The following is a 15,107-nucleotide window of genomic DNA, read 5'->3' on the forward strand; positions in this document are numbered from 1 at the left end:
TTGTAGCAGGGCAGTTTCCTTGAGTAGTTCTTATAACAAAAAGTAAACTTTGATATTTTAGAGAACTGCTAACACCACTGATAATTGCAATGATTCTTTTCTATGAAAGGCACTTAACTCTAACAACATATTTAACGATAGCATGCATACAGATGAACTTTGTTTGCACTAGTATTCTACACCTCATTGCAGCATTGATCATGTGTAATACATTCCGAGTACTTCTGTGTATCATTGAGATGAGAAATTTTATTACATTTTAAGGATAAATGTTTCCACTCTTAGATAGAAAGTTAAATTCCGCTTCCAAGTTTTTTGATCTAGAGATGGCTAAGTGGAGAAAAAGATAGTCTGACTGAACAATGGTATTCAAAATAGTAATGCTTGAAAATGTGTTTTCTCAGTCTGGTAAGGTTACCCAAGCAGAACAAATGAAAACCAAAAATGCAGATTCCATCAGTGAGCCTGTGTACTCTGTCTCTCACTGAAGCAAGGGACATTAATACATCTCTTCATGCTGCTGTATCTGACTAGTTATATCTGGAAAACCAGCCTTTCCCAACTTGCGAGCAGATGTGCTTTAACTCTGTTAAGGGAAATGTAACCTACTTGGGCAGTATTCACTAATCATTGTTCATATTGTTTATTCTCCGTGCTGGAATGTGGGGCTGTTCGAAAAGCATTTAAAAACTAAGTTATTTGTTAATGCTGTGCATGTATCCTTGGTGGATTCCAAGATAGGAGCTTTAATTTATGATAATACTTAGCTCTTTGTCTTCAAAGCACTGATGAACATTAAACTCCGAACACACTTGTGAAATAGGTATTATACCCCCAATTTACAGGCAGGGAAACTGAGGCACAGAGTGGCGCCAGAGCCTCAGGAGAGAGAAGGAAAGGAATGTACTGTGACATCCCTGCGCTAATAGGTCCCAGGCACTTTAGAAAAATAATTCTGATCTTAGAATATAGAATATTAGGGTTGGAAGAGACCTCAGGAGGTCATCTTGTTCAGATGAATGTAAATTTGGAGCAACTCCACTGAAGTTATTGGAATTACTCTGGATTTAACCTGGTGTGAGCAAGGTCATAACCCAAAGATTTTATGTTGAAGATAGGGACAACTTGGGAAAATGGTTCAGGTTGGGAATGTATAGCAATTATTGCTCAGGAGACGTGGAGGCGGGGTTTCTGGAAGTAGCGGGCTTTAAGAAAAGAGTTGAAGAAGAGTGAGTTTGTATGGCAAAGAAGTTGGAAGCTATTTCCAGTGCAGGGGGCAGCAGGAGTAGAAGGCGGAGTGGGGCAGGAGGAGACCGAGGGAACAGTAAGGAGTATAGGGAAATCATAGGTGTGTAGTACAACTCTAGAGCAGCAGCAAAGATGAGACCTGGATTTATAGGACCATAAAAGTGAGGAGGAGGGGCTTGAATTTAATGCAGTAGGTGACGGGGAGCTGGGGGGACATTGCTGGAGGGGTGGGGTCATTAGAAAAATATAGCTGCCAAGTGTCATAGCTATGAGAGATGATTCTATGCTTTATTTGGTAGCTAGCAGGAATTTTTCTATTCTTAAGTGCAGCATCTTTATAACAAAAGCATTAAGAGCATTCGGGGTTGAGCTTTATGTACACTACTCCTATTTTGACCTGTCCTAATTTTGGTAAAGGTATCCTTTCTGAAACTTTACATTATTGTTCTGTGTGAGAGCCAAGTTTGACTAATATATCTGTTTCTAGCCCTTCTGGTTGTGAAGCTAGCCTTCACTCTGTAAATCAATGCACTCCTGGCTTGTTTGGTCTATGGCCAGGCAGACTGAAATAGCACTGAGAAAGGTCTGAACTTCCACATTTATCTTTGTGAAAAGTGAATATGAGGGCCTGCCTGTGTCCGTTTCAACTACGATGCTTCCATTGGAGCTCGTCCAAGACATTGGTCTTCAATGTCATTTAAAGCCTCGTAATAAAACATGTCATGTGGTTAACCTTTAATACAATGTAACATTTAAAAAAATAGTTTGCATCTTTTACTGGTAAATTACTACATAAATATTTAGATTAGGTACAAATAGGAATGGAACATTATTTATGGATCCATATTGTTTTGGCATTTCAGAGACATGGTTATTTTGCTCCTTAATAAATGCAGGCATTAAAAGAACAAGCAAACATAGAGGGCTAATTTTAAAGCTTTGCAGACTTGGGGAGAAAAATCTCCAAATGTTCTGTTAAACCGGCTCGTCTTTTCCTGCTCCACAATACACACACACACAATTTAAAATACTTACAGTGGCATTTACTGCCTTCATTTCTGTTGGGCTGTACTGAAGTGACATGCCTCTCTTGCTAGCACTGACTGAGAGCAGTGCTACCAGTCAGATCTGAGCATGGTTTGGTACTTTCTGTTCCTGCTCACTTCAGAGGCACGTGCGCTATGCAGTTACTGCTTTAATTTTGTTTTTGACACATCTCTTCCCTTTTTCTCTCTCACCATATCTATGACGGAGCCAGAGCCTCAGGAGAGAAAAGGAAAGGAACGTACTGTGACTTCCCTGCAGGTTCCTTTTGTCCATTCCACCTGGGAACTCTTGAGCTCACCAAGGCACTGCAGCCATGGATCTAGCTACTCCAGGATCGCTTCTGGGCTTAACGAGGAAGGTTTTATGGTTAAGGCATTTGATTGGGACTTAAGAGACCTGGATTCAATTCCTTGACTCCCTCTGTAGCATTAGGCAAGTCAGTGTCTTCTTTGTACCCTCCCATCTATAAAATGGGGATAATACTTCCCGACTTCTGGGGAGATACAAGGATAAAAGCATAAGGAGAGGTTTCTGTTTACCCAGGCCTCTCTTATGAAAGTTGTCGAAGATGTGGACATTCTCATGATGTAATGGAAGTAGAGAGAGAGCTGAGGATCCCTCACCCCAACGTGGGCTCCTGAGTTAACCCAGCATCTTAAATTAGGCTGCTTCTGTGCAGGCTACCACTCAAGCACAATCTCTCTCCCACATTCTCAAGGGAGAACTCCCCATTTGCTAAACATCAGTGCTTCTTTACCCTGCACAAAGGAGAAATCCTAGTTCTGACTCCCTGGGTTTTTTAATATGCCAACCCACCAAGGAATCATAGAATCATAGAATATCAGGGTTGGAAGGCACCTCAGGAGGTCATCTGGTCCAACCCCCTGCTCAAAGCAGGACCAATCCCCAACTAAATCATCCCAGCCAGGGCTTTGTCAAGCCTGACCTTAAAAATATCTAGGGAAGGCGATTCCACCACCTCCCTAAGTAACGCATTTCAGTGCTTCACCACCCTCCTAGTAAAAAAGTTTTTCCTAATATCCAACCTAAACCTCCCCCACTGCAACTTTAGACCATTACTCCTTGTTTTGTCATCTGCTTTCCCCCCGAGAACAATCTAGATCCATCCTCTTTGGAACCCCCTTTCAGGTAGTTGAAAGCAGCTATCAAATCCCCCCTCATTCTTCTCTTCCGCAGACTAAACAATCCCAGTTCCCTCAGCCTCTCCTCATAAGTCATGTGTTCCAGTCCCCTAATAATTTTTGTTGTCCTCCGCTGGACGTTTTCCAATTTTTCCACATCCTTGTAGTGTGGGGCCCAAAACTGGACACAGTACTCCAGATGAGGCCTCACCAATGTTGAATAGAGGGGAACGATCAAGTCCCTCGATCTTCTGGCAGTGCCCCTATTTATACAGCCCAAAATGCTGTTAGCCTTCTTGGCAACAAGGGCACACTGTTGACTCATATCTAGCTTCTCGTCCACTATAACCCCTATGTCCTTTTCTGCAGAACTGCTGCCTAGCTGTTCGGTCTCTAGGCTGTAGCGGTGCATGGGATTTTTCCGTCCTATGTGCAGGACTCTGCACTTGTCTTTGTTGAACCTCATCAGATTTCTTTTGGCCCAATCCTCGAATTTGTCTAGGTCCCTCTGTATCCTATCCCTACCCTCCAGCATATCTACCACTCCTCCCAGTTTAGTGTAATCTGCAAACTTGCTGAGGGTGCAGTCCACGCCATCCTCCAGATCGTTAATGAAGATATTGAACAAAACCGGCCCCAGGACTGACCCTTGGGGCACTCCTCTTGATACAGACTGCCAACTAGACATGAAGCCATTGATCACTAGAAGCTTCTTGCTCTTGTGTGTCTAGCTCCTCTGTGGAAAGAAGCTTTCCTGAATCTGTCACCTCAGAGTTTCCTTTGGCTGACATTAACTAGAACTTGGGAATCAGATAATTCAACCCTTTTGTCAAGAGCCTTTCAACTGCCCCCTCCAGTCTCAGTAGGAAGAACATGGGAATGTTGGTTTCTTGTTTACAAGAAAACAAGCCAAATCAGGCCATGTATATTCATCCAGCATGCAAGATCTTGTCATGTTTTCTTTTTATTCATCTATTATGGGCTGGCTTTAGACTAATTGGAGTCCTGGGAATGCATTCCATAGGTAGACCTTCTCAATGACTGCCAGCACTAAAATGTCCTTTCTCCATGGAAAGCCATATACCACATTGGGGCTTCCTGGATTACAGTTCACTGTAGTTCTAAAAGAATCCTTTCTTGGCTTAACAGCAAGCAGCTTTATGGGTGGAGGGATCTGACTGACTGTGTGATCATCTTCACATAGGTCAAGAATGTATAGAAAACCTATCCAGCTTCTTTGTGCTAGCTATCTTCTTCATTAATGCATCACGTGGTCCTCCGAGGCTTGTAACTCCATGCTGTGGCCTGCAATGTGGCCACCAGGAGAATCTTGTGACCAATTTTTTGGTGTATGTTAAGCCTGTAACATACCTGCCTGAACAGTTCTCTCTCTGCTTCCCCCACACTTGTCATTGAGGGTCTTTAATTTTTAGAGGACTTTATTCTGTTCCCACTGACAAGTCATTCATGTATTCACTGATTGAATGCTGGAGGATTTGGGCTTTTCTTTGTGAAGATGGCCTCTTGGTGGTATTGTACCTGGTAAACTGGCTGGTAATATTATCTTTCCAGCACCACTGTCCCAAGCAGTACACAGTTTTTTTTCTACCTTTTTAAGTCTTGGACCTTGCAATTAAGCCCAAGAGGAATATCTTGCACTTACTCAGATGCTAGCCCATTGAGAGAGCTGCAGTCAACTGTCTGAAGGCCTCCTTTTTTGTAAGTGGCGGTCTCAGTGTGAACGCCTTTTGGCTATGCTTACTTTTACAAAAGGGTGCTTCAGAATCTACATGTCAAAACTACCATCTCCTGGAGTACAGGGCTTCCTGAAATAGTGGCCTGAAGATTAATGCACATTCTCAGGGGAATGTTCATACAAGAATGCAGAACAGTATTTTTGCCAATCTCTCTGTTTCAGGAAGGTGGCCCGCATACTTATGCCAAACCTTCCCTGCACATACTCTTTGAATTGACAGGTTTCAGAGTAACAGCCGTGTTAGTCTGTATTCGCAAAAAGAAAAGGAGTACTTGTGGCACCTTAGAGACTAACCAATTTATTTGAGCATAAGCTTTCGTGAGCTACAGCTCACTTCATCGGATGCATACTGTGGAAAGTGTAGAAGATCTTTTTATACACACAAAGCATGAAAAAATGGGTGTTTACCACTACAAAAGGTTTTCTCTCCCCCCACCCCATTCTCCTGCTGGTAATAGCTTATCTAAAGTGATCATTCTCCTTATAATGTGTATGATAATCAAGTTGGGCAATTTCCAGCACAAATCCAGGTTTTCTCCCCCCCCCCCCCCCCACCCCCACACACAAACCCACTCTCCTGTTGGTAATAGCTTATCTAAAGTGATCACTCTCCTTACAATGTGTATGAAAAACAAGGTGGGCCATTTCCAGCATAAATCCAGGGTTTAACAAGAACGTCTGGAGGGAGGTGGGGGTAGAAAAAAATAAGGGGAAATAGGTTACCTTGCATAATGACTTAGCCACTCCCAGTCTCTATTCAAGCCTAAGTTAGTTGTATCCAAGTTGCAAATGAATTCCAATTCAACAGTCTCTCGCTGGAGTCTGGTTTTGAAGTTTTTTTGTTGTAATATCGCAACTTTCATGTCTGCAATCGCGTGACCAGAGAGATTGAAGTGTTCTCTGACTGGTTTATGAATGTTACAATTCTTGACATCTGATTTGCTATATTGATGACATCTTCATCATCTGGACCCATGGAAAAGAAGCCCTTGAGGAATTCCACCATGATTTCAACAATTTCCATCCCACCATCAACCTCAGCCTGGTCCAGTCCACACAAGAGATCCACTTCCTGGACACTACAGTGCTAATAAACAATGGTCACATAAACACCACCCTATACCGGAAACCTACTGACCGCTATTTCTACCTACATGCCTCCAGCTTTCACCCTGACCACACCACACGATCCATCGTCTACAGCCAAGCTCTGCGATACAACCGCATTTGCTCCAACCCCTCAGACAGAGACAAACACCTACAAGATCTCAATCAAGCATTCTTACAACTACAATACCCACCTGTGGAAGTGAAGAAACAGATTGATAGAGCCAGAAGAGTTCCCAGAAGTCACCTACTACAGGACAGGCCTAACAAAGAAAATAACAGAACGCCACTAGCCGTCACCTTCAGCCCCCAACTAAAACCCAATCTCTCTGGTCACGCGATTACAGACATGAAAGTTGCGATATTACAACAAAAAAACTTCAAAACCAGACTCCAGCGAGAGACTGTTGAATTGGAATTAATTTGCAAATTGGATACAATTAACTTAGGCTTGAATAGAGACTGGGAGTGGCTAAGTCATCATTATGCAAGGAAACCTATTTCCCCTTGTTCCCCCCCCCCCCCGCCCCCCAGACGTTCTTGTTAAACCCTGGATTTGTGCTGGAAATGGCCCACCTTGATTATCATACACATTGTAAGGAGAGCGATCACTTTAGATAAGCTATTACCAGCAGGAGAGTGGGGTGGGGGGAGAGAAAACCTTTTGTAGTGGTAAACACCCATTTTTTCATGCTGTGTGCGTATAAAAAGATCTTCTACACTTTCCACAGTATGCATCCGATGAAGTGAGCTGTAGCTCACGAAAGCTTATGCTCAAATAAATTGGTTAGTCTCTAAGGTGCCACAAGTACTCCTTTTCTTTTTGCGAATTCAGACTAACACGGCTGTTACTCTAAAACCATCACAGTAGTGGTAATATGCTCTGACAATACCTGAATACATATCCAATGCACATGTGTCACAGAATTTTTTAATCTGTATTACCTGTCGGGGTGGCATATGTGCCTGTCCCTTTCTCAAAAACTTCTTCATGGTATAAAAAGCAGAGTTGTTCTGCCATACCCAGTTTCTTCTCTATCACCTGTGGTACGTCCGAGCAACCCTTCTCAGAATTTTTCCTAGAGCAATGATTTAATTAGTAGTGTCAAGCATTTTTAGCTAGGTCTTCGGGATGCCTCAGGGGAACAAAAACTCTTCTCGTTCTGCGGTCACTGGCAGTGCCAATCTCAGTGTCTGACTGTGGCAAATCCTTGAGCTTTCGGAACTTTCTGCCCTATGAGGCAGTCATGCCTCTGAATGATGTCCTTCATTGAGGCAAAACAGGCACCTCATATGTTCATGTCCTGGAGTGGGGTGAAAGTTCAGGTGCTTCTCAAAAGGGAGCTGGTGCTCCTGAGGGTTTTCCTTATGGAGCAGGTGATGAGGTCAGTCTGCAGGCATCCAGGCCCTTGGAAGACAGGAGGCTGTTGAAGACTGCTCCATCCTCAACCTCCAAACTGGCTGAAGGGTCTCTGAGGCCTGTGCCTTCCTCACCTGGAAAGCATAGATCAGGCTCTTAACCCTTTAAAAAGAAAAGGTGAACATCACCCTCTCCACATCCACTTTGAGGCTGTGCAAGGCTACCAGACTGTTGGCTATTAAAGGTGCCTCAAAACTTAGAAAAAGTTCCCTGAGCACCAAAGTTGGTACAAGCCAAGCAGAACTGGACATGATAGAGTCCCAGGCCAGTATGTCCACGGTCATTCTAGCCTCTTCAGTACTGAGGCAAACCGAGAAGCTGCCAGCTGCTGCAGTACCAGGCAGAAGCCTGACTCTGATACCAACTACTCTGTTGCCTCTTGCACTGGCCCCCGGACAGTCATCCCCACACTGATCTGCAGCCATACCCCTCCTTATGCCACATAGGGCATGCTCCCCTGTGGCTATTGGAGCCGCATTCAGGCATGACACTAACGAGGTTCCTCGATCTGGCAACTTTGTCTGGTCAAGTTCCACCTACAACCATGAGGTGAGCTCCCTTCCCCTGCCCCTTTTGTTGCAGGACTGTTCCCTCTCCTCTTCTGATTCACGAGGAAGCCATCAGCCATCCCTATTCAGGTCCCGGGACTCTGTGGTATTGGTCTTGTCTAGGAGGACACGATCTGCATGTTCATTGCCAATGGCAGAGCATGGTCTGAACCCAGTCTGGTACTGGACTTCTGATACCAAACCTCATGGGTTCTGGTGCTGTATGATCTTGGTATGTGTTGTATGTGGGCCCCCGGGGACCCAAGACCAGCCTTCCCACTGTGCTCATGGCACAGACTGTCACACACCAGCACCAGCATCTGGACACGTCCCCACCACTATTCAGGAGCACACTGCTCTCATCCAGCAGGTTCCTGCTAAACAACAGATGGTACCAGCCATTACTTTGTCATTGTTGGATGATGTCCTGGCTTCTGACCAGTCAGCTTCTACCCTTGAGGACTGCAAGCATTCCAGGCCCTAATGGGTAGGCAGCAGCCTTGGAGAAACCAACTGACGAGGTGTGCAACACACCATGGAAGGTCTCAGTAGTTTACACATATCAATACCCAGACATGTAGCGATCCTGATCAATGAGGGGCTGTTACAACCCACAAATGGTCTATGGCAGATACTGGTGTCACTGAAACCAGTGTCCAAATGGGCAGAGAGACCATACTAGGTCCCAACTACCAGGTACCAGGAGTTTGATTTGCACCTGGTATCAGAATCCCTGCTGGTGATGGCAGCCTATGAAAAAACTCACCAGGGCAACCAGAAATTGACCCCTAAAGATAGAGTCCATGTGTCTTGATCTGCCAGGCTGAAAGTCTTATTGCACTTTGAGTCTCCAAATGAGGATCTTGAACTACAAGGCAGTCTTGGCAACATATAACCATGTCAACTGATGTGCCTTACCACCTTTTATTGCTAAACTTCTTTAAGGTTATAGGGATGATTTTCAGACTATCTGGTGGAAGGTTATGTGGTGGTCAGAACTGCACCACAAGTGGCCTTGGGTCTGGTGGATTTACCCTCCTGAGCAGTGGCCACAGCAGTCATGATATGCAGTTCTTCCTGGCTAACTTTGGCAGCATACCAAAAGAATTACAGAATACGATTGACGACCTGCCTTTTGAGGGTTGCTCATTCTTCCATGAGACAACTGATGCGGAAATGAGATTCTCTCAAAGACTTTAGGGCAATCCTCAGTTCCCTGGGGACCTATACCCCAGCCTCCAGATGAATTCACTTCAGGCCACAACCCTATCAACGAAAGCCTGAGCCCCCAGGCCGTAGACAGAGGCCCTGGAGGAGAAAATCCACTGTTTGGGGGAGTGTGTCTACCTCTCTGTCACATCTCCTTGCAGTGGTACTGGCCAGGCAGCACATTTGGCTTGGTGCCCAAGGTCAGCATACAATTTTTGTTTTGTGTTCTCTGCCCTCCCTTCCTTTTGGCAACTGTCTGGTCCTCTTCTGGAAGACCTGGTCCAACATCACCTCAGACTGTTGAATTTTGGAGGTTGTCCAGAGAGATTGTCATTCAGTTCCTCTCCCTCTCTCCCCTCCTCTCCCTCACATCATCTTCTCTGTCCCTCTTCAGGGACCCCTCTTGTGAGATTCTGCTTCAACAAGAAGTGCAGTCTCTTGCTATGAGCACTGTAGAAGAGGGAGAGAGGGAGTGGGGATTGTATTTAAGGTACGTACTCACTCCCAAGAAAAAGGGTGGGCTTACCTGATATTAGACCTCAAAGCCTTCAACACCTCTATCCAAGAAGCTCAAGTTCACCTCCATCGCTCCTTCTCTGGGTCAAAAGGTTGCCCTCAACTCCAAGGATATGCATTTCCACATCGCGATACAATCGTAATGCAAGTGCTTTCTGAGGTTTGTGTTGAACAACAAATACTAGCAGTACTGAGTCCTGCCCTCTGTGCTTCCTACAGTGCCCTCCATCTTCACCAAGTATGCAGAGCCATATTGTTCGACCTGGACGGAACAAAATCCTTACAGAAATTGCCCATGCTGTTTCTGGCTTACACAGAAAAGGTCAAAGGAGAAGCTGTCTCTATGCAGAAAATATCAAACTGGATTACCCAATGCATCAGGCCATGTTATGAGCTAGCAAGTGTGCAGCTGCCCAGCAGAGTAGGTGCTCGCTTCATCAGGGTGCAGTTCACCTCTGTGGCCTCTCTAGTGAGCCTCCCAATTCAGGACTTTGCAGAGCAGCAACCTGGTAATCCATATGCACGTTTATGAAGCACTGTACATTAGCGTAGGCAGCCACGGAGATGCAAGATTGGAAGATCTATGTTGCAATCCGTAGTTACAGAGACTCCTCATACTCACTCCCTGTGGGGCTATTGCTAGGGAGTCCCCTAACGTGGAATATGTATACAGACTAGCACTCGAGAGGTTACTTTCCTGTATACTAACTAATGTTCTTTGAAATGTGTAATCCATCGACATGTTCCACAGCCCACCCACCATCCCCGCAGCGGTTAAGGAATGGAGTGTGGTGGGGTGGCTCCATCATGTATACCCTCGCAAAGCACGTGAAGAAAGGGAAGGGCGCATGTGCCAGTCTGGTAGGTACTGTTAACTAGATAATTCTCTGATGCATGCAGAGTGGAGGTGCATTTTACTAATATAGAATATATATATATGGACTACACGTCTCAAAGAACATCAGTTACTGTACAAGTAAATAACTTCTTTTTTTCTGAGGCACTTGATTTGCTGATACAAAGCTGGGGTAAGCCAGAGGTAAGCATCTTCACAATGGAACAGTGGAAAGTTTTGTGAGTTGTGCACTAGATTCCCAGAGGTCAGTCTAACCCATGGATGCTTTCAAGTTAGCTCTTAACCAAGTTTATGCCTTCTCTTCTGACAGGATAATCTATGAAGAGTTATCTCGGTGACCCCAGGATGGCTCTAAACTAGATGCTGCATAGACTAAGCCAGCTGTCCTTGGGGACACTACAAATCCCAGTACTTCACTTCATTTTAGAACCCCTGTCATTGGATAATGTGGCTTTAGAGAGTTCAAGTTTGGGGTGGGGGCTGGGTGGGAATTTAGTTCATTTGTCAGACACCATTCACTTCCAAGGTATATTATAGGCTGTAGATTTCCCCCACCCCCCTTAGAAAAGACTCTTTCCAGTACTCAGCTTCCTGCGAGAGTTTTATTGTGAAACGGATTTTCTTTCTTTATTGCATTGTGTGAATGCCCCAAAGCCCCTGTAACTAGTCCCATTGTGCTAGGTGCTATACTAACAAAAGGCAATTTCTGCCTTGAGCTTACAGTCCAAACAGTAGTGTTTGGATGTTAGTGTTTTTTTTCTATCTAAGCTTAGTGTCTGTACTTGAGGTACACCAGTTTGGAGACCGTCCCACTTAACATTTGCAGGTGAACATTTGTGAGTTTTGTATTTAGCACTCAAGGGTTTGTTTTGTGTGTGCGTGCGAGATCTATTTCTGGGCCTTACTGGAGATAAAATATTTCTAGAAGTTTTCTTTACATGATTAATAATGATTCTTTGTTCTGTTTCTTTAATTTAATCTACTTAGTAATCTTGAATCACAAGGGAACAGAGAACACCAGAATGTCTTCAGATTTTGGTGGCGATGGTTCTGCTTGTCTGTGCTAGCTAGTGGAAAGGCATGTCCCCTTCTCGATCTGGAACTAGAGGAACTGAAATTCAGATATCTAAATCCGAGTGAAGGAAAACAAGTTGTCTTTTTAATTCTCAGCTCTAAAGAGAACTGCATAGTTTCTCTAAACAAAGTCTTGCATTCTGAGCTCTAGGGTTCATATTAGTGCACAGTGGTTGCTTGGAGAGAGAATAGCCCTAGTAAAAGCAGCAGAACACGCCCTCTTTCAGACAATACTGTTTGAGAGCTTGGCTTTGTAAATGATGTAGCAATGTGCATGTATTAATGAGGGGTATAATAGGTTTCAGTGAAACTGGGAGATAAGATGTGTTAATCTTGTATATTAAGTAGTCCTACAACAATGAACCTTATAATGAGACTGTTATTAAATCTTTTCTTCATTGGCTTCAGTTCAGTGTAACCGGCACGTCTCAGCGTGGTGCATTTGAGGCCAGTTTCTAGAAGAAAGCACTAACTTTCTGAAGCCTTTATCATTCTGAAATACTCATCTAAATTACAGAGATGCAGCTGACACACATGACAGAAAAGTGACTCTCTACCACACAAGATTTTTGTTTTAAAAAATTAAAATTAGTAATAATACGTGTACAGAATTTGTTGATTTGACCTCGGCTGCCTTTCAGAAGAGAGTGCCTTGCATTTCCCTCATCGACAGTGTTGCTAGCAGATTGTGTTCTAACAAGGTTAGAAAAGCTGTCAAAATAGCAATAGTTCTAAAAGGAAAAAAAAATTAGCTAGAATGATCTATGATTCTGTATAGTTATAATGAGAACAGCATGCAGGCTGTTGTTTCACCCATGGAAGCAGTACCACAAGAAGGGCAAGACTTCCTGGTGTATTGAGCTTTTCTTTCTCCTCATCCTTGTCCAGCAACAAGCCTTAGTGTTTTTCATCCAAGGATCACAAGACATGGGGGGCTCAGATGCCCATTTTACAGGTGGGGAATGATACACTTTAAGTGCATTCTGAAAATAATTCACACTAGCCAAGCCTGATGTAGGCAATGCAGGCTGCAAAAAGGAGGTGACAACAAACAAGAGGTGACAAGAGGTGACAAGAGGGAGGTGACAACAAACAAGATTTATTCTGATTGTTGAGGACTCAGCTGCAGCAAGGAATTGAACCGGAAACCTTTGTATCTGAGCGCAGTGGAGCTGCCACGTGGCTTAAGGAGAATCTGCTTTTCTCTCAATATTATTCCTAACTGAGGTCCAGAAGAGAAGGTTTCAGCCAGAGTCATCAAATATGTAGAATTGTGAAGAGTGATGATTGTTTCTCACAAGGAAGCAACAAGACTTAGAACGCTATGTATTCCCTCGTGGTCACCCATTCCAGTACTAACCAGGACCAAACCTGGTTAGCTTTGTTATAAAATGAGAGGATGTTTTGTGGGCTTACATTCTCATTCTCTGAAAAGCAGCCGTCCTTTTAATTTAATATGTATGCTTTTTAATTCAGATGGAGGTCCTGTAGCTCTGCCTTGAGTCAGTTCAGGTTTTACAGCCCTGGTGTCTTTCTCATCTCCTCATAGCCCCCCACCCTGTCCTCCAAACAGCTGCCACCCAGTTCATACTTTATCCTGTTAAATAACTCCCATTAATGTGCCTTGATGGAACAGGATGAGCATCCCTCTGCTGTATAAGATACCTCATTTTCCCCACAGGCTAAAACCATCTTTTCCCCCCTCAGACTCCTTAAAGGAGGTCTGTTGTCAAAGTAGAGAAAAGAACACAGCTGTTTGACTGTCAAGTAGTATTGGTCTGACTAATAGCTTTAATGTAAACAGTAACAGTTGCTACTATCAAAGGTTTTTAAATTCTCACAAAGGTCTCCAAATAAACACTGAGCATTTCTAGAGATAGGCATTTAATGTAATACCATGAATGAATGTGAATAAAGGGGATTCATTTTAGGAAGAATGGTATCAGTAGGATTACACAGTTGATTTGCATGTTTCAGAATGAATTGCTAGACCCTTCTATATGACAAAATTAACCTCCAGGTTTGACAGTTGCTCTCTCCTTTAAATTTAGGAAGAATGCTGTGGCTCTATAAAATGTTAGGCTATTGCAATCCCCATCAATGACCACTAGGGGGAGTGTTAGGTTTATTTTTCTTCACTGTGGAGCTGACCAGTGGTTTTGTCATCTTTTGCAGATGCACATATGGTAGAATATTATCATTTTATGGTTACAATTATGAGCAATTTGATCGAAAATGACAGCTAAATTATGCAGTGTTCCTTTTATTTGTTTTAATTTTGCACTGTAAATATGTAAAAGGAAAAAACAGCATGGTTTTTTGTTGGATTTTTTTTTTTTGGTGGTGGGAGGTGTAGTACTCTCTTTGGCTTTACATTCTTCCAACACAGCACAGGTTGAGTTTACTTTTTTACTGCGCACGATTAAATATGTGCAGCCCTTCACAGATGCTGTGAGTATTACTGGGGAGAAATCATGTACTACTAAATCCTCAAGGCTCCCCATCAGAAGGATCATACATCTAACAATTATGATGGCCAAATGCATAAGTAATACAGTTCTTGACCATTCCAAGAGAAACTGCATCCACTCAACTCAGATAATGGCTGCACCACCCAAGGAAATGCTAAAGGAAATTTGCATATTTCTAAAATCAATATGGATTTTGGCAAAGCTTCCTTAATGGACCCAGGTGTGATCTCATCTCTCTCTCTCTCTCTCTCTCCTGACCCTTGTTTGAACATTCTATACCATCACAATTTTTAAACCAAGAATAAAACCCTATTGCTGTATGGGCTGGAACTAGCAATTTCTTATAAAGAATAGTGTTTTGTATTGTGTGTATTCTGTTTATTCAGTTCTTATATTGAGTCTATCACCGTGATATCTGAGCACCTTTTACTTGTGCATTAAGCAACTTAACTAGTATCTATTGTGTTTGATTCATTCTTTCTCTCCCCCTCTCCCCAGGGGAAGGTTGTGTGAGCAGTTTTTTAATTTTTTTGTTCATTTTTATTTTTCTTCATGCTTATTATATGGGTGCTGGAGCATGTGTGCATTTCACATGGAACGAAAAGTGGTGTGTTGTGTCTTTACCCACCTTTGGACAGGAACCCACTGAAGGCAAGCTGTCTAGCTTAATTGGCACATCCAGCAATGATAATTTTTAAGACATAGGGGCCCAG

At 43.4% G+C, this 15,107-nt stretch overlaps 1 protein-coding gene across 4 annotated transcripts in view; it reads left to right on the plus strand.

The window, feature by feature from the left end:
- KIAA1328 (KIAA1328 ortholog) overlaps positions 1 to 15,107 on the plus strand; it is a 269,075-nt gene that overhangs the window by 91,603 nt on the left and 162,365 nt on the right. The window lies entirely within an intron of this gene.

This window comes from Natator depressus, chromosome 5, assembly GCF_965152275.1.
Source record: "Natator depressus isolate rNatDep1 chromosome 5, rNatDep2.hap1, whole genome shotgun sequence".
Classification (NCBI taxonomy): domain Eukaryota; kingdom Metazoa; phylum Chordata; order Testudines; family Cheloniidae; genus Natator; species Natator depressus.